Source organism: Ornithodoros turicata, chromosome 4 (genome assembly GCF_037126465.1).
Source record: "Ornithodoros turicata isolate Travis chromosome 4, ASM3712646v1, whole genome shotgun sequence".
In the NCBI taxonomy this organism is placed as follows: Eukaryota; Metazoa; Arthropoda; class Arachnida; order Ixodida; family Argasidae; genus Ornithodoros; species Ornithodoros turicata.
The window spans coordinates 41,784,660-41,803,194 of record NC_088204.1 but is presented as its reverse complement, the minus strand read 5'-3'; the positions used below and the strand labels follow the sequence as shown (position 1 = coordinate 41,803,194).

General features: G+C 47.9%; 1 long non-coding RNA gene across 1 annotated transcript; it reads left to right on the top strand.

Annotated features, from left to right (window-relative positions):
* The first annotated feature begins 316 nt into the window (after positions 1-316).
* On the top strand, positions 317-1,264 carry LOC135393048 (uncharacterized). Its single transcript, XR_010422405.1, has 3 exons — positions 317-555; positions 844-876; positions 1,165-1,264. It is a non-coding gene; the product is annotated as an uncharacterized LOC135393048 (long non-coding RNA).
* The last annotated feature ends 17,271 nt before the right edge of the window (positions 1,265-18,535 follow it).

Genomic DNA, 18,535 nt, shown 5'->3' with positions numbered 1-18,535 from the left:
GAGGAATCGAATTTAAAAGATCCGGTTTCGTTTTGATCCTCGAAAGCGCCAGCGCCAACAACATCGCGTGACGCAAGGTCGAATCTGGCTAATCCGCTGTGAAGGACGCTGTCGTCTGCCGCCAAGTCTGGGGCTGCTTTATTTTTTTCCGGCACGTCGCCCGTATTCACATGTGACACTTTCTAGTGACTCGGATACTATCGCTACGCTTGCATCCTTCGCGTGGGATGTCGTTTGGAAACCGACGCAGGGTTCCCGACACCAGGAAAACTTCCTTCGAAAACCTCGATGTTTGATTTCGCACGCCAAGGATACAGCTACAGCCAGACCCCAGACGAAGCGAAAGTTGGAAGCAGCTACATCACTAGCGGGTATCCAGATGAAGCAAGGAGTGTTCATGCTGTCCGTGTATGCTCCTCGCATTTCACCGATAATGTGTACCTGGATGAGAACATCATGGAAGTGCAACTTGGATTGACACAAAAAAGGAACGAATTGAAACTTGACGCCGTTCCGACAGTGTTCCACGAACAAAGCGAGCCAGCAACTTCGACAGTAAGTCACAATGTCTATGTAGTTTCCCAATCGGGTCTGTCACTCTTGCGCGTGAGTAACTTAATTAGCAGCAAAAGACGAAATCGGTACAACGTAAGGTATCCCCTAACCTATATGATTAATAACTAGATAAATAAAATACAATAAACAAGTTCAAGTGATGTCATTCATATGAACGTGATTGACTTTTCTCGTTGTCGGACGCGTTATCATGAAACTTTCACTGTTACTGAACCTGTGACTTTTGTGGAATGTGGTAGACATGATTGGTTTTCATGTGTATTACAGCTGCAGGCAGTTCGACAGGGTCAAGCGCAAGTGGTACGTATATTACTTAAATACATATAATGTGTTTACAATTTTTGGACACAGAACAATTCGCAAACTATGAACCCCGATCACTAAAAGGAAGAACTGACGCTGTTTGTGTACTGGTGTTAGAAACAGGCACTATACAAACAGTACCTCTGTCCGTAACATAAGCGCCATAACCCACTTCCCAGTTACCTTTTATCTCTCTGTTTGTGAACTGTTTGTGTGCTGTAGGGCGGCGGTTTTTGCGGTTGTCGTAGCCAACTTGAGGTGCACTTTTGACGTTCTGTGTTATAGAAGGACCAGGTGCTGCTGATCAAGTCCCATCCATCCATGAAACGGCATCAAACAATGTACATGTGTGCACGGCAATTTTGCTGAGAGACATGGTTTTTACACTAATGCCTTTACGACGCCTCTGACAAATTAGGATCCTCCAGAACAGTGCTTTCTTCATCCAAGTTCAAGAAGTAAAGAGAATGACTTCATGGCTTCTACTGACATCTCACAGCTACATGCCAAGACAAAATAACTTGACAGCAGGAAATGAAAAGAAAAAAAAAGGTCCGTTTCAGGTCCACCCAAATCTTTGTGCAGAGGCTGACAACAACAACGCTATTGTGAGATGATGAATGATGCTGATGCAGCGTTGAGATTAAGCCCTTGTTTCCTTTTTTGCAATGCTATACATTACTGCTGGTTAAATGTAAAATGATGCACCTACCTCCAGACATTAAAGGGGCTACCAGAGATGTAGTGTCAATTCAACAGAAAACCTGCATGTTCTACGAGGCACTGTCACATAAGCATTGGCCAAATTTGCTGTCCTGTGAGCTTTGATAGGATATGCCGTAGATAGTAAGAGGCCTCTTACTGTAAAAGGGAGGTGCATTAATCGAGTAGTGGGGTCTGAGGCATGAGGGCCATTTCAGGATGTACTAACCCTTCTAAAATTTTACACTTGGTTATGCCCAGAGATCGATCCAGATCCCCCCCCAACACCCCGAGTTTTTTTCCTGTGTACCACTGTTATAATGAAACCGTCCAATTTACTGTCCAATCGTCCCGTTTTCATTGCAATTGAAGTACTTACAAAACTGTTTATTTCATTTTTTATTTTTGTGAGTCCCCGCTTCAGATCCAAAGGGACATTGCCAGTGTGGTGCACGCTGATAACTGTCTGTGCATAGCAAATAATAAATATCTGTGCGTGAAGAGTTGGATGTGGACTTGTGCAATGGCTCTTGAATGGACAACACTCAGTCAACACAAAGATTTATTCACATTTGCGTAACTTATTGCCTGCCATTATAATAATTATTATAATGCATAGACAAAAGGTAATGCTCTGCCAAGGATCTCTGAAATTACAGTCTTGAAATCTGTTTTCAAGACAGTGGTGCTAAAAAAAATGGATCAATGGCAGGTATCAAAATTTGTTTTGCTGTATCAAGGCAGAACAATCTTCCGTGGGAATGACAAATTTTGGACATTCCCAGACAGATGTATCACTTACTATGATAATGAGGTGTAACTGTACCATTAGTGAGTTATGAAACGTTACCTGAAATTATTTGACGTGTTATATCCCTCACATGCTATAATACTGCCAACGATAAGAAGCATTACACTATCATTAAAAGTATAACTGTCACTTATGGCCAGGTAGTTTATTGCTCCTGCCTATTCCTTTGCACTTCTCGGGATTACTGTGGTAACACAGATTCTGTTTCACACTTCTCAATTAAAAACTACGCAAGTCTATTATGGTGTAGGTGTGAACAGGAAATGAGGCGCACTAAAGATGATAGTCCTGATAGGACCAGGATGGAAAAACGTTGGCGAATCATGCGGACGACACACCCAGGTATCTGTCGTCTGTTTTTCGGTCCAAGGAATCTCCAAACTCAGCTTGTAAACACACAATACGCAGTGAACCTGACGTAGCAGTAAAAAGAAAGGACACTTTCCTAAACACGTAGCATAGTTAATTTCCTGACAATCATTCTAATTCTAACCCGGCCCTTGAGTTGCACAGTTGGTTAGAGCCTTCGTAACTTTCATGGGGCATTCGTCGTGTGTGCAAACAACGACGACAACTACGAAAATAAGGATTGCTCGACGTGCCTATCTATCGTGGGCACAGTAGGCGAAGACTGTGATCGACGCTGCAATACTGCGGTAGATACACCACTAGAAGTTCTGGCCGATGACAGGGAGCTGGGAACAAAGTGTGATGCGTGCGTGTGGTGCGTGCCGTCATTGCACAACTCTACCACTTCACCAGCACTGCAGCATATAGGTACTCATCCAGTTCCTGAGGAACACAGACGCCGCACAAACACTTGGATTGTTTCCTGCGTCGTAGTGTGAATGTCACGGGATTAAGTATTGAGCACTCCGATCATGAACGCACCTAAAGCAGTTGTCCTGAGGCTCGTTCTGTTGCGCTAACGCAGCTGCGGCACGTACATCACCAGCGACTTGCAGAATAAGCGGATCCGTCGAATATGGGCCGTCATCAAACATGTATATTCGTCACGGGAGCTATTACTAAAGGCATTTGAACAGCACGATTCGCCACTTCCGCGTTCCGAGTCCGCCATCTCCGTATGTGCCTTCGCCTTCGTCTCCCTGACCTTGCTCATGCAAGCTGCAAGCTGCAAGCCGCGGGGACTCCTCTGGCTCGCCGCGTTGTTATTGGTCAGATTCCATGTGACGTTGCTAAAGATTCTCAGCAGGGAGTTCCGCTTGACGCCCGCTTCCGTCGTCTGCTGTAGCGCCGCTTACACACGAATTATGCAAAAAGTATTCCGTCGATCGGAACGGGACTTTCGGAGTCATGGTCAGTGAAGGACGGGGAATCTCATTTCACTGTGGTTTCGGAATCGATCTGTGGTCGATGCGACTGTCCCTTTAAACACGTCACACCTAACCCTTTAAATACCATGCCAATGATGAGGACGGTGCCCAGAAGAAGAACAGTCTCTGTTCGAAATATCGGCAGCTTCTGTCCTGAGGCAACCCCCTTCCTACTTAATAGTTCAGTTCTGCCAGAAGACTGGCGTCGGGGAATGATAATACCAGTGCATAAAAGTGGTGACACTCATTCACCGTTGAACTATAGACCAGTGTTTCCCAAAGTGTGGTCCGCGGACCCCTGGGGGTCCGCGAGAGTGTCCGTGAGGGTCCGCGACCGTCTCTCACATTTCAGTGAGGATTTTCGTCCCCACAAACACGCGCTGGTACATGCTGCCCGATTTCCAAACACCCAGAACTTCCAAAATTGCTACAAGCATGCTTCAACGGCTAGCTTCTAATTTCTGATAGAAATGTCCTGCAATGCACGTTTGTCCGCGTCATACACATACAAACAAGAAGAAGAAACCAGTCCGCAATCGTTTCTGAAGCTGTATCGAAAGCACGCAGCAGCTGACGAGGTTGCTGGTTATGCACTGGCTAGCATGGGAAATATGGCGCGTCATATCGTTTTGCTTCGAGTTCGAACTGACTGAGAGTGTTCCTGTGTTTAGCGCATTTTATATTTGGCAGCCTGCGGACCTCTTGCAGCGATGGTGGCGCTACAGATAATACCTCGCACTGAACGCGGCGTTGGAAGTCAACTTCGCTTCTGTCTAGACAGTCACTTGACCATGTTTATGCTTGCACAAATGTAATTTCCTTCCTTGTTATACCCTGTCACGCATATTAAACGCGGTCTGCAATGCAGCGTACACAGCGCGTATCCCGGTATATTTGTGTGTGTGTGTGTGTGGGGGGGGGGGGGTCCGTGAATTGGTTCTCATCGCTTCCGGGGGTCCGTCACCGCCAAAAGTTTGGGAAACGCTGCTATAGACCACTCTCCATTACCAGCGTCCCCTGCAAAATCATGGAACACATTATATATTCGCAGGTAATCAGCTTCCTAAAGTAAAATGCTTACTTTTCCCCCTGCCAGCATGGCTTCCGTAAAAATTTCTCGTGTGAAACACAACTAGCTGTTTTTTTTCCACGACCTCCACTCAAATATGGACAGTTGTACTCAAACAGATGCCGTGTTCCTGGACTTTGCTAAAGCCTTTGATTCTGTACCGCACGCTAGATTAATGGTAAAACTCTCACAACTAGGCCTTGACGCACATGTTCTCTCCTGGAATCATATGTTCTTAACTGACCGCCTCCAGTCCACTTTCGTCAACAACCATTCCTCGTCCTTTTGTCACATATCATCTGGTGTCCCCCGGGGTACGGCCTTTGGGGTATGTGAATAAATAAATAAATAATGCTTGTCTAGTGAAGCCTCATTTGCTGTGAAATAATTCTGCAATTTAGTTTATCGCGTAGGCACAGAAAGAATTTCGCCGCAAGCTTTGTATTTGACGATCGTAGCAATGGCTTGAGCCAAAGTTTATCATTGCTTGTGATTCATATTTAGGTGTCCAAGAACACTACAAGGAATTGGTGTTGATGGACAACGTTAAGTAGTTATAGATGTAGTTAAACTACATTGCAGTAGTTGAAGAAGTAGTTTTAACTACTCCCCTGAAAAGTAGTTGAACTACTAGTTAAACTACTCAATCGCAAAGTAGTTAGTAGTTATAGTTAAACTACTGTAGAAGTAGTTAGTGGCCATCACTGGATATATATATATATAAGATGTGCAGAATTCTCTTACAGAATACGCTGCAGTTGAGTTTCTGTAGGCATGGTGGGTGTTAATGCTAAATGTTCAAATTTACGACGAGCTCCACAATGAGTACCTCATAAACATGAATTTGTGAGCGAAACATGTTCTTAGGCAAACAACAAGTCCTTAGGGAAGGAAGGAAATACAGCCAGCCCGTCCCGTCTGTAGACAAGCAATGCAGAGTAAATCAGAATCGCTTGAAGGCGCGAAGCTCCTTTCAATTAATGATGACGAAGAACACCGGTTGAAACAAGCATAAACAAAGTAAAACAAAACATTAGACCACACGGTCTTTTACAACAATTCGTGCAAACAAACCGAGCAACAAAGCGGGACATCTTCTAAATATCAGTGATGGCCACTAACTACTTCTACAGCAGTTTAACTATAACTACTTTGCGATTGAGTAGTTTAACTAGTAGTTCAACTACTTTTCAGGGGAGTAGTTAAACTACTTTTCTAACTACTGCAATGTAGTTTTACTACACCTATACCTACTTAACGTTGTCCATCAACACCAATCCATTGTAGTGTTCTTGGACACCTAAATATGAATCACAAGCATTGATAAACTTTGGCTCAAGCCATTGCTACGATAGTCAAATACAAAGCTTGCGGCGGGATTCTTTCTGTGCCTATACGCCATAAACTAAGTCGCAGAGTTATTTCACAGCAAATGAGGCTTCACTAGACAAGCATTAAAAGTGAAGATTTAGTAAACATGCACGACACAATTGCTCTGCACCTCCGTTCTCATTAAACAAGTAGCTCAAGGTAAAAGTCAGAAGCGCAATCGTGCCGTAACGCTTACGGAAAAATCGGAAGTAGTTGGCGCCTTCAGTAACCTAACTACTGTAGTTAACTACTTAAAATAGTAGTTTAACTAGTAGTTGCCAATACATTTCTGCAAGTAGTTGATAACTACGTTTTAACTACAATCAGGTAGTTTAACTATTAGTTTAACTACATTTAGTTAACAACTGGCCATCACTGCCAAATATCACAGTCGCACTTCACAACGCACTTGTTGTCACAATGACAACACGAAAATATAACTCCAACTCCAAGCAACCACCAGACATTTTGCACTGGTGACGGCGATACAACCAATACAACGTTGCGGTGAATCGCTAGAGGCCCGCGTAACGCGTCAGCAAAAACCTCATAGCCACAGAGATTGGAGCTTGGGTTCCTTGTTGTGAACAGCCGCCGAGTAGAACACGATTTCATTCATTGAAAAAGTACAGCTCACATGTCATACCTGCCAGCGCAGGTGTAGCAAGCGATTCACACACAAAAACTTGTTCATTATCGCGTGTTATCCGAACGCCTTCATCGAACGAAGGGAAACTTGAGCCCTCAGACGCGACCAGAGACCTTGTGACCTTGCAGGCACGACCAGAAGGCGCCAACGCCGCCACGACGGGCGACGGGCCAGCATTACTTGGCATTACGCAACACCGGTGACGTAACGTGGGGGGAGAGGAGGAATGCGGAAGAGACACTTCAAGCGCGCGCCTCTCACAGAGTGGAGCGATTTCGCCTGGAAAAATTTCTGTCATATAGTTTGTCGGCGGGAAGAAGAGTTTCCAGCAAAAAAAAAAATATGGGGGGTTTGGAAAATTTCATAGTCCCTTTAAGGTTGTTTTACATTCCATAGCGCTTATTCAGTATCTATTCTTTGCCCCATATATTGTCCCGGATTTTCATGTGAATACACTCTGCATCATCCACAAGGAGCGCAAGTGCAATAAGTTTTCTCTTTCTATTGGTCCATCCTGCGCTAGACACAGACGAAATTTAAGCTCGAAAACGAAAACAGAAGGGATCGGAAAAATTATAGCCGTCGGAAAACTGATTCGTGTGAATGCTAGAGAACGAGCAGCGTCTTCAGCATTATGAACGCTCTGTGAATTCGGCAAGATTCCAAGCGATGCAGGGAGCTGGTGCGCGGCAGTCGAGTTGGAAGTTGTTGGCGTTTTTACCGTCTGGCGAACCGGTTACCGCATCGTTTTTTTTTTTTTTTTTTTTTTTGTTCAGTTTCGGTTCGTTCAAGGGGAGAGAAAAATGTTTATGATTCGGGTTCGGTTCAGCAAAAAATAACGTTTTTTTGCGGTTTTCGGTTACGATTCAGTTCCGGTTTCGATCCCTGGTATTTCGTTGGTGTTAGGTTTTCGTGTTTGCGTGTGTGTTCTTGTGTTTCTTTGAGTTTTCCAGCTCCCACCCGGTAGACGTACCTCGGAGCTGATGAATGACAAGGCGGAGATGCGCACGCCGCAGTAAGACGCCATTGCAACGGTAGAACTCCTGTCACGCATGACGGAGTTGTGTTTGTTGATGGTTCAACGCCTTGATGCCCGTTCGATCTCGCAGCCGCATGCACAAGCGCCTCTGCGACTTAACATACCGGTGCCTACCTTCTCAGGTTACACCGACAAGAAGTCTGTGTCCTGGATGATTTTACCGCCTATCAGACAGGTATGGGAATCTCGGACGAACTTATAATCCAACGCATCCTGCAGGTTGCTTTGGTAGGAGACGCCGCCCGCTGGCTTCGGTTGCAATCGGAGTTCTTCCTTTCAGGACTTCCAGCGTCGGTTCAAAACGAATTTCTTCCCCCCGGATTACGAATACCGTGTCCTAGGGGAATTGCATAAGCGTACTCAACATCCTGAGGAAAGCTTATCTGAATTCGTTCGGGCACGGCATTGGAGGAGCCGCCTCGGTCGAACGCCTGCATGCAAAATGTTTGGGTGACAATCCCATTAATTCATACAATGCGGAGTCATCCCACCGAGCCCTAGATCCTTTCCTCTATGACCAGAGGATGATCTCTGCAGGAGCGAGCCCGTCCCGCCCCGAAGTCACGGTCAACCTGGCCTTTCAGCTAGCGAAACCCCACGGCAGCGGGGGCGGCATCATCCTGCGCCCCCGCAGCCAACGCCCAACGGCTATTGGAATTGCGGCAGTCCTGACCATTTTCGTCGGGAATGCCCGTGACAACGACTAAACACCCGTAATGTGTCATCGGGTAACGGTCGCGGCCGCCGTCCATGAATATTCGCTCAACGACGTCGGCAAGTTGCGAAGAAAGCGAGCAAACGGTAAGGGCCAGCTCTCACTTAGGAGACGCCCGAAGGGACATCGTGAGCGGGCGGCGGAAATAGACGTGCATTTTCGGCGTTGGAGGAGGAGAGACGTCGAGCAACAAAAAATAGGGCTACACAGAAAGGCCACGCCTCCTGATTTTTCGTCTGCTTCGGACATGGCTTTAGACGACGGAATGCCACTGTGGTGGGAACATGAAAATCGTGCGCTCTGACGGGCCGGCGGAAATGCGCCTCTACTTCCGCCGCCCGCCCACGACGTCGCGTCGGACGTCCCCAAGTGAGAGCTGGACCTTTTTTCCGACGTTTTCAGGACGCGCGCACGCTCGGCGTGGTTGTGACCTTTGTGACCTCGTAAAAACGAGTTTTTCAACACGCGCGGAGGGTATACGCCGGAATCTGTCGACTACAGATATTCGCGCGCGTCTGGGCGCGTTTTCCCGCGAAGTAGACAGACCCATGGCCGTCGTGCGGCAGACAAGGTTGCGTATGAGCAGCTCGCATAAATTTTTGGGACATTATCCACAACACTAAATTTACGTGAACATTTTAATGGTATCTGGACTGAAGGTACGCAGGAATCACAGGAAAGAAGAGCATCGACACGTTCTAACAGATGTTTGTGGTTGACGAATATAGCAACAGTGGCGCGCGTCACTCGCTCCGTGCGCGTGCCATGCGGTTGGGGTGGTCGCCTCGCTGGCGTTTTTTCGCCGCGTGTGCAAGGCCATGGCGTGCGCGCGACGTTTTGACGCTGAGAAAACGTCCAATTCATTTCGCTCTTTACTATCCGTGGCCTTGATCACTCAAAAGCTGGCTTTGCAAGCAGCAAGATGACGCAAAGAGATGCTTTGGCTCCTCTTGCTTTTTCTGTGCGAGATTTCATGGGTGATAAGGAACCGAACATCGCTGTTTGAATTTTGGGTAGAGATTACATTGCCCTTATCGACACGGGAGCTACGCTTTCCCTTATCAGCGAATGTGTTTACGAGCACTGCGTATGACAGAATGTGGAATTGCAATCCGCAGATGTCACTCTACGTCTTGCTTCCAATGACGTGATTCCAGCACAAACTGCAGTTGTGCTGTGGCTTCGCTTTGATGGAAGCAACGCTTCGTACACCTTCCTGGCCTGGCAGTGCCCGTTATCCTGGACAGGGACTTTACCATCCGGCAGAAATTGGCGCTGAACGTGCCCAATTGAGTATACGTTTACCACAGATCGTCAGGATTTTTCCCTTTCGCCTTGGTACAGGGCAACAGTTCAGCTAAGCAAGCTGCAGCGACGTCCGTCGAACCGTTCCCGCTCCCGACTCTCATGGGGTCATTCCGTGGCCCTTAGGAGGAGCGCCGTCAGCTTGAACAAGTACTGTGGCAGTTTGACGGCGTCTTCACGGAGAAACCTGGTAAGTCGTCTATGTTACAGCGTAGCATAGACACGGGTAATGCTAGGCCCTGGCGTTGTAATCCGAGACCATTGAGTGTGCATAAGCGTGCTTTGTGAGACGCAGCTCTGGATATAGTTCAGTAACGGTCCCGCGGCTTCTACGAAGACAAAATCATAAAAAACACGGAAAACCCATATGCGTTCGGTCTCTACATGCAATTTTACTATTTTACAGGCCAAAAATTGTTACCGATTTGAAAAATTTGTGAATTTTGATACGAAATTACCTCTTTCGACAACGGATAATTACGGCGATCTTTCTCCAACCCCCATCCCACTACTTCAGCGCCACCACCCCAATGGAACCAAAATATGACGCAAATACAAAAGTATAAAACTCAATTCTTTGACTTTTCAACGTTTTTCATCTAACTAAAACGTAAATTTATTACAAATAACGCATAACATTACGAAGAAACCGTGATGAAACACCAATCTCGCGATGTCGCCGAACACCGCAAGCACGTGTACCAGACGACACTTCGCAAGTGCTTAATTCCAAAACTACAAACACGATCTTGTTCAACTTGGGCCACATCCTCAAGGACACACAAACGACGGTATCCTGGATACACTCGCAGGGTTTGGTGCCCAATAATGACGTAGAGCCCTCTCGATACATGGGATACATATTCACCTGATCTAACCAACCTCAGTCACGACGGATGCACAGTCTACATGGGCCCTCTCGACACATGGAATGCGTATTCAGCTGATCTAACCTAACCTCAGTCATGACGGATGCACAGTATATATGGGCCCTCTCGACACATGGGATACGTATTCGCCAGACCGAACCTAACCTCAGTCACGACGGATGCTCAGTATACAGGGTGTCCACGCTCAGTGTGAACAGATTTTTTAAACATATATATAACACTTTTTCCAAGATGAAATCAATTGCAATATAGCATATGCTAAAGGGCATTCCCTAGCAGGGCATTAGCAAAGTCCAAAGGCAATGTCTTAATTAACTTTCATTAATTAACTTTTTAATTATAAAAGCTACAAAGTTGTCCCAATGAGAACATCTGTTCCTTTCGGTCACCTGATATCGTAGCCGTTTTCAGAACAAAAATCCGTTCGATAGATCGCCCGCAAAAAATTCGTGAAGGAACGCCATTTTTTCTTAATTTGTTCATTGCGCTTCTTAGAAGACGCGTCTTTCTTTCGCCCCCAATGTGAGAGGGAGAAAGAGCACACTATCGCCTCTCGCGTGCTGGAAAAAGGTTAAACGGAAACAGAAAATGGAACCCAAGATAAGGCCAGTTCCGATAGAGTCACCCGATACATTTGTTTTTGTTTTGTTTCCGCAGGTTAAAGCTCATCTTCGACGCATGAAGCGGCACTGTGCTCCTTCCCCCTCTCCCGTTGCGGATGAAGGAAATACGCGTCTTCTAAGAAGCGCAATGAACCAAAATAAAGAAAAAAAAAGCCGTTCCTTCACGAATTTTTTGCGGGCGATCTATCGAACGGATTTTTGTTCTGAAAACGGCTTCGATATCAGGTGACCGAAAGGAACAGATGTTCTCATTGGGACAACTTTGTAGCTTTTATAATTAAAAAGTTAATTAATGAAAGTTAATTAAGGCATTGCCTTTGGACTTTGCTAATGCCCTGCTAGGGAGTGCCCTTCAGCATATGGAATACCTATTCGCCAGACCTAACCTAACCTCAGTCATGACGGATGCACAGTATATACATGGGCTCTCTCCGCACGTGGAATACCTATTCGCCAGACCTAACCTAACCTCAGTCACGACGGATGCACAGTATATATGGGCCCTCTCGACACATGGAATACGTATTCACCAGACCTAAGCTAACCTTTCAAGACCTTTGAGCGTATATAAGCGTGCTCTGTTAGACACTGCTCTAGAAGAAATTCTCCAAAACGGTGCAGTTCAGAGATCCCAGAGCCCTTGGGCGTTTCCTGTTGTCCTGGCTCCGAAACATGATGGTACGGCAAAGTTATGCGTCGACGATCGTCAACTTAACGTCGACTTAAGGGACTCTTATCCCTTCCCGTCCATCGAATCAATCATGTATTCCCTGGGCAACGCTGCTGTGTTTTCAACGCTAGATTCAGGTTTTCAATGCTAGCAGAGGGTTCTTGCAGATCCAAGTTGCCCCGGAGGGTGTCCCGAAGGTAGCCTTTACCTGTCATAGGGGTCTGTTCGAGTTCGTACGGATGCCTTTTGGTCTGTCTAACTCACCAGCCAGTTTCCAGTGGTTGATGGACACCGTATTAGGAGATTCTCTTGCTCCCTTCTCCCTCCCTTCCTAGGGAGTCGCCGTAAAGCGACGACTGGTGACTAGGCGCCTGGACCAGGTTACATGTGGAAGGGAAGGGCTCGAAGGGGCTGGCGACGGGTCCCCAGGCTGGCTGGTGGGAAGCGGGGCGGAGGGACCAAGCGATGCGACGGCCGGCAGGGTTAAGGCGTCGATGAAGGCAGGTTTTAGTTGGTGGAGGGAAACAGTGTCTTTCTTGCCGTTGACAAGGAGCGTGAAGTACGCTGGGGTCCTCCGTACGATGGGATAGGGCCCGGAGTAGGGTGGCTGTAATGGATTTTTTACAGCGTTGCAGCAGACGAATACATGCGAGCAGCGGTCGAGGTCGGGGTGTTGGAAGGAGTGGGAGATGTGACTGGAGCGGGGAGGGGTTGAGCGGAGAGCGTCCATGGTGTACTGGAGCCGGGACAAGCAGTCGGCGGGAGACAGGAGCCGCAGGCTAGGCGAGGCTTCAAGAAGTTCAGCGGGAAGGCATAGGGGGCACCATAAGCAAGATCTGCAGTGGTGCAGCCAAGCTCGGGCTTGAAAGCTGTCCGGATGCCCAGGAGGACAGTAGTAATGACTGGACACAGACTGCCGCCAACCCACATCTTGGTTTAAACACGATTTAATTAGCAATTAGAGCTAATTGGGACCCCCACATTAATCAGCACAGGCTCGCACAGGCGCTCGATGCCTTGCTAGCATCGCGCGAAGCAGGTAGTGCGGTGAAGCCTCCCAAATTGAGCGAATGCGAAGCCAGCTCCATCTTATTGGAGCACGCTTCGGACGTCACTTTCGGCGACGTCACTTTGAACTCAGAAACCACGTCCTTGCGTAACACACTCAACAAGTATTTCCAGACGCACAAGCTGGACACCTCGCTAGAATTCACGGATAACGTCTACTCTCTGAAAACGGCGAAAGGTTTCCACGTACCAGAACCCCTTTTAAACCTGCCACAGCTCACACCCGTCGAGCGACACGGAGAAACGCTACGCATCTCTTTTCCTGTAGCGCGTCAATTTTCTTTCACGAGCAAGACGAAAATCCCTCTATCTCTGCAAGTACATCTGCCTCCCGGCTATTATGCAACGCCGCAAGCACTTCTGGATGCGATTAACCAGCGCGTAGCCGAACGCGCGCTTCAGCTTTGACGGAACCGAACAGAAATGTAAAATTCGGCTTTCCGAGGGCACCACCTCCTTAAGACTTTCCGAGTACCTGGCCGTGCTTTTGGGCTTTGAATCACGTAACCTGTTCACGGGAGAGGATGCCACGAGCTCCGTCGAGGTACTCTTGGAACCCCCTTTCACAACGTAATCGTCTAGACGGATATTGTGGAACCCTCGTACGTGGTGAGCGGGAAGAAAACGATATTAAAAATACTACCCTTTTATTACAAGAAAGACAAGCACGTCGTCACCTACAGGTTAGAGAACATCTAGTATTTTAACCTGTCTCAATTCGAAATTCCCTCAGTGACGATAGTTCTCGCGGACGAAACGGGAAGACGTTTGCCGTTGCGGTCCAAAGGCAGAACCAATTTAACATTGCATTTCAAATATGTACCGTAATTCCCCCAAAACAATTCCCGTGTACACGGGACCCCTTTTTCAATGAGGGGGCGGAGTGTTGAGCAACATATCCAAGTTTATCGTTCCCATCTGGCAACAAATAAAACCGATTGCCAATAGAACGTTGAAGCGCCTGGCGCGGAATTTCGCCGATGGCGAAGGAATATCACGTGCAGTAAACAAGACGGCCATAGCAATGAGGAGAGACGTGCTGGATTCTATGGAGGGCTCTGGAAACAATGGAAAGAAACATCGCAAAAGACAACAAAAGGCGCCGACGCACAACGCACCTGCAGATATCTTTGATATGCCATGAAGGTCACACATCCGCTGTGCGCTCCGTCCGATCATGACGTCAACAAAAGACAAAAAACAGTCGCCGCTCTGTCGGACGAGAGATGTGATGATATTCGAACCCCCTTCCATTCAATACGGCGTGGAAGATACTTCGTACCAACTGTTTTATCCGGTCAACGGGGTAAATAATACAGTGATCGAATTTTCTATTCAAAATTTGCAAGGGGCACACTTGGATCTCTACAGCAGGTTCGTGTCTTTGACCGCGCATATTGTTCGCGACGACGGGGGAGAAATGGACGAGAAAGATGTCGTTTTCCCAATAAACCACCTGTTGAGTGGCATGTTTAAAACGGTCAGCGTTTATGCGAACAACAAGCTCGTCAGTTCCAACGAGTTGTACGCCTACAGGAGTATTTTGGACGTCATGCTTCATTCCACGCCCCTGGCTCAAGAAACAGTGCACCCGGATGGACTCTTTGTCGAGGACGACGAACATTGAAATATCGATTACGGCGTCTCGGCTCGCGGTCCGAAACAACGTTATGAAGCGACGAAGGGTGCAAAACACTTTAACCTGCTCGGTCAGATCAATACCGATCTGTTTCAAAAGCCGCGCCTGATGGAACCTGCCGTCGAAATTCGCGTCGTTTTCCTGTTAAACAGCAACGAATTTAAACTCATATTGGCTCCTAACGACAAGAAAACGTACAATTACGAGGTGGACATTAAAGAAATGACGTTACACTTGAAAAAGGTTTCGCTGGCAGGCTGGAAGGCCCCGAAAGGGTGCCTTCCAAATTATGCGTCGCCCTGCTCACCATGTCCGACTTTCTTAGCGACATCCAGTCGAACCCCTACAAATTCTGTCATTACGATCTGTCGCATTCGATGCTCTCCGTGGACGGCCAGCAACCGCTAGCCGAGTACGACTTTAAGAACGACCTCGTCAAAATTCCCTACCTTAACTTCTTGCAAAAACTGGGTGAAAAACATTTCAAGTACAGCTACGATCTATTAAAAACGAACGGGTTCCTTCTCTACTTCAACTTGGACGGGGACGTAAACATCCTCCAACGTGCTGACCCGACACTCGTCGCCGGTCATCATGACGTCGAGGGATGTGTAGAGAAGCCAGTACCGACGGACGATAGGTCGGTTGAAACCCGCGGTGATGAGACACGGGTCGACTGCCTCTCCTCGTCTACACTTTTCCAACGGCTCGAGCTTGTAATCTACAAAGCACTTCATTTTCTTTGCAATCTTCTGCAACCACCTGTTCTCCCTGCGCTAGCCCCCAAATGCGCTATCCTCCTTTCGCCCTGTGAGCCTGACAAGCTGTATGGGGAAACTGATGGAGAGAATGGTTTTGCATCGCCTCGACTGGTGGCTCGAAAAACGTGTGTTCCCTCACGAAATGGCTGGATTTTGTCGCCACTGAAGCTCCATGGATCCAGTTCTCGACCTTGTCTCTACAGTTCAACATGCTCGTGCCCATCGACGGATCGTCCTATCGGTTTCCTCGACATGAAGCGCGCATATGATATCATCTCGCACATTTGTGTACTGCACGCCTTGCGCTCGTTTGGGGTATCCGGTCGGCTCTTCATCTGGCTCCAAGACTTCCTTACGGACCGAACTGTCGCTGTCCGTACGTCCCAAGGCCAAAGCCCTCAGCATCCTGTTCCACAAGGAGTCCCCCAAGGAAGAATTCTCAGCCCGACACTCTTTAACGTGGTGATGGCCGGCCTACAATCAGTAATTCCTCGTAAAGTGTCGTTTTCCGTGTATGCAGATGACGTCGCCCTTTGGACAGTAGGAAAATCACGCCCAGCCATACAGCGCCGCCTGCAGCTCGCTTTAAATACTATCCATACGTACCTGACGCACCTTGGGATGGACCTTTCACCTGAACAGTGTGTCGAGCTCCCTTTCACGCGCAAAGCTGTGGCCAATTTCCCACTTTGGCTTGGTACAAAGAAGCTTGAGCCGGTACACTTCCACCGCTTCCTTGGCGTGGTAATCAACTCGGATTTGCGCTGGGCTCGGCACATTAAACACCTTGAAACTAAAGTTCAGTGATGGCTTCCCATAATTCAACATCTTTCGGGCTCAGGATGGGGCTGTGATCAGCGTTCCCTGCTCGCGGTTCACGCGGCATTGGTGAGGGCGACTGTGCTTCACAGCCTTCCTATTCTGCACAAGATATCAACAGCTTCATTAAATACACTTCGGTCCCTGTTTGCTCGAAGCCTTCGTTGATGCCTCGGAGTTCCAAGAATGGCTGAAACATGGCAAGTACTGGCTGAAGCTGGTGAGCTCCCGATTGAGGTTCTCCGTGAACGTGAAACGGCTCGGCACTTCCTTCGTTTGCGTGCTCACATTCCCCGCCACCCACTCCTCAGGAAAATTCGATACCGCCCTGAAAGCGACTTCTATCGAGTAGCGCAGAGGACACACCAGACTATTACTGGCTTCATAACTAAGGACACTATACCGCCGGAAGCCCCCTTGTCTGTACCAGTACCACCCACTTTTGTACGTCTTCCAAACCTTCTAGAAAGAAGCGATCAGGTGCCCCCTCAAGTCCTCCGAGCCCATTTTTATGCTCTGGTAGACGAGAAGTTTTCTACGTTTACGACAGCATATACCGATGGCGCATCCCAAAACAAGAAGTCCGCCTCAGCATTCGTCATACCATCCGAAGGCGTAGTGCACGGAAGACGCCTTTCACATCCAACCTCCTCCACAGCTGCGGAACTCTATGCCATACTTTTCTTTCTACAACACATTGCTGATTTTACACCACGGGAATGGGCAGTCTTCACAGACTCCAAATCTGCACTTCAAGCAATTGAAATTTCCGGCATACGAGGCCCATCCGCACCCCTAGTCACAGATGTGTTAATGGCGTACCACACTATCTACGCAGCAGGCCACAGGCTAGTTCTCCAGTGGGTTCCAGCCTATTGTGGTGTAGTGGGGAATGAGCAGGCCGATAGCGCCGCAGAAGCAGCACTCTCGTATCGGAAACGGACCAGTATTGTTCTGCTGAGAGGAGACCGCCGTTCAATTCTCTGACGCCTATTGACACCCCTGCTTCCTGCCAATGGACAACCGACATTCTTCCCCCCTTTATGTTGAGCATTGTTGATCCAATGCTCGCTTTCCGCATGCGACGAAACACCTCTCGTCAAGATGCTGCAATCCACCGAACGCGCCTCGATGTGGCTTTTACAGCTCAGTGGCGTTACCGCTTGAGACAAGTTGACTCTCCCACCCGCTGCCACTGTGGTGCTCTTGAGGATCTGGAGCACATTCTTCTTCATTGCCCTCACTACGAACCTTCCCGAACCACACTCTCCGAGTCTCTTCGTCAGCTGGACTCGCCCTTTCTCGCTATCGAAATTGCTTGGTCCCTGGCCTAATCCAGCCCAGCAACGCTCTGCGCTCAAAGCTCTTCTGACGTTTCTGGACACCATCGGACTTCGATCGTTATTGTGACGGGGCTCGTTATTTTATTCCCCACATTCCCACCAGCAGTGGGGTAGAGTATCGCCCGTGGCGATGAACCTCCCCACTCTCCAAAGTCAAAATAAAGTTATTGTTGTTTGCAATCTTTCCACTTGCGGTGAACAGACCTAAGGGCATCGTCTTGAGAATGGAGCGAAAGTCATCCTCGCAGCCATTGCCGTGAATATAATCGCGTAATCGCAGCAAGTCCAGATACATTCACGTTTGCACAAAGGTTTCTCGGGCATCATGACTGAGACGGAATGAGAGTATACACAAACTTTTTTTATTGATCGTGAGAGGTTACACATGAATTAGGCTCCAGCTTTGGTTTCATAGCCGGGAAGACAGCCCAAGTACGGACGAAGGCTCGAGTCTAACCAATGTCTGGGGTTTCTCGACCAGAGTCCACCGCAACGACAGGTGGTCAGCTGATCGCCGATTCGCAAAAAGGTCTACGGAGGAGGCTTGAAGGTTAGGACCAGGGGTAGATCCAGGGGTCCTTCGCAACGTACCTCGAACGGTACCGTCCGACAGCCGAGAAAAGGCCGTATCAATCGGTCTGTCCAATGCTTTTGCTCTGAAAAAATGTTACTGGTTATAGAACGTATTAAAAATAACGAGGAGACGTACCTTCAGACCACAATCCACCGCAGTTGGTGCAGAAGAAGCAAGCGCTGCCCATTTCCCGAAATATGTGAGGTGAGAAGAAACCCGACTTCATGTGCAGCAAAAGTGTTGTAAACTGTAAACGAAACTGCAAGGATTT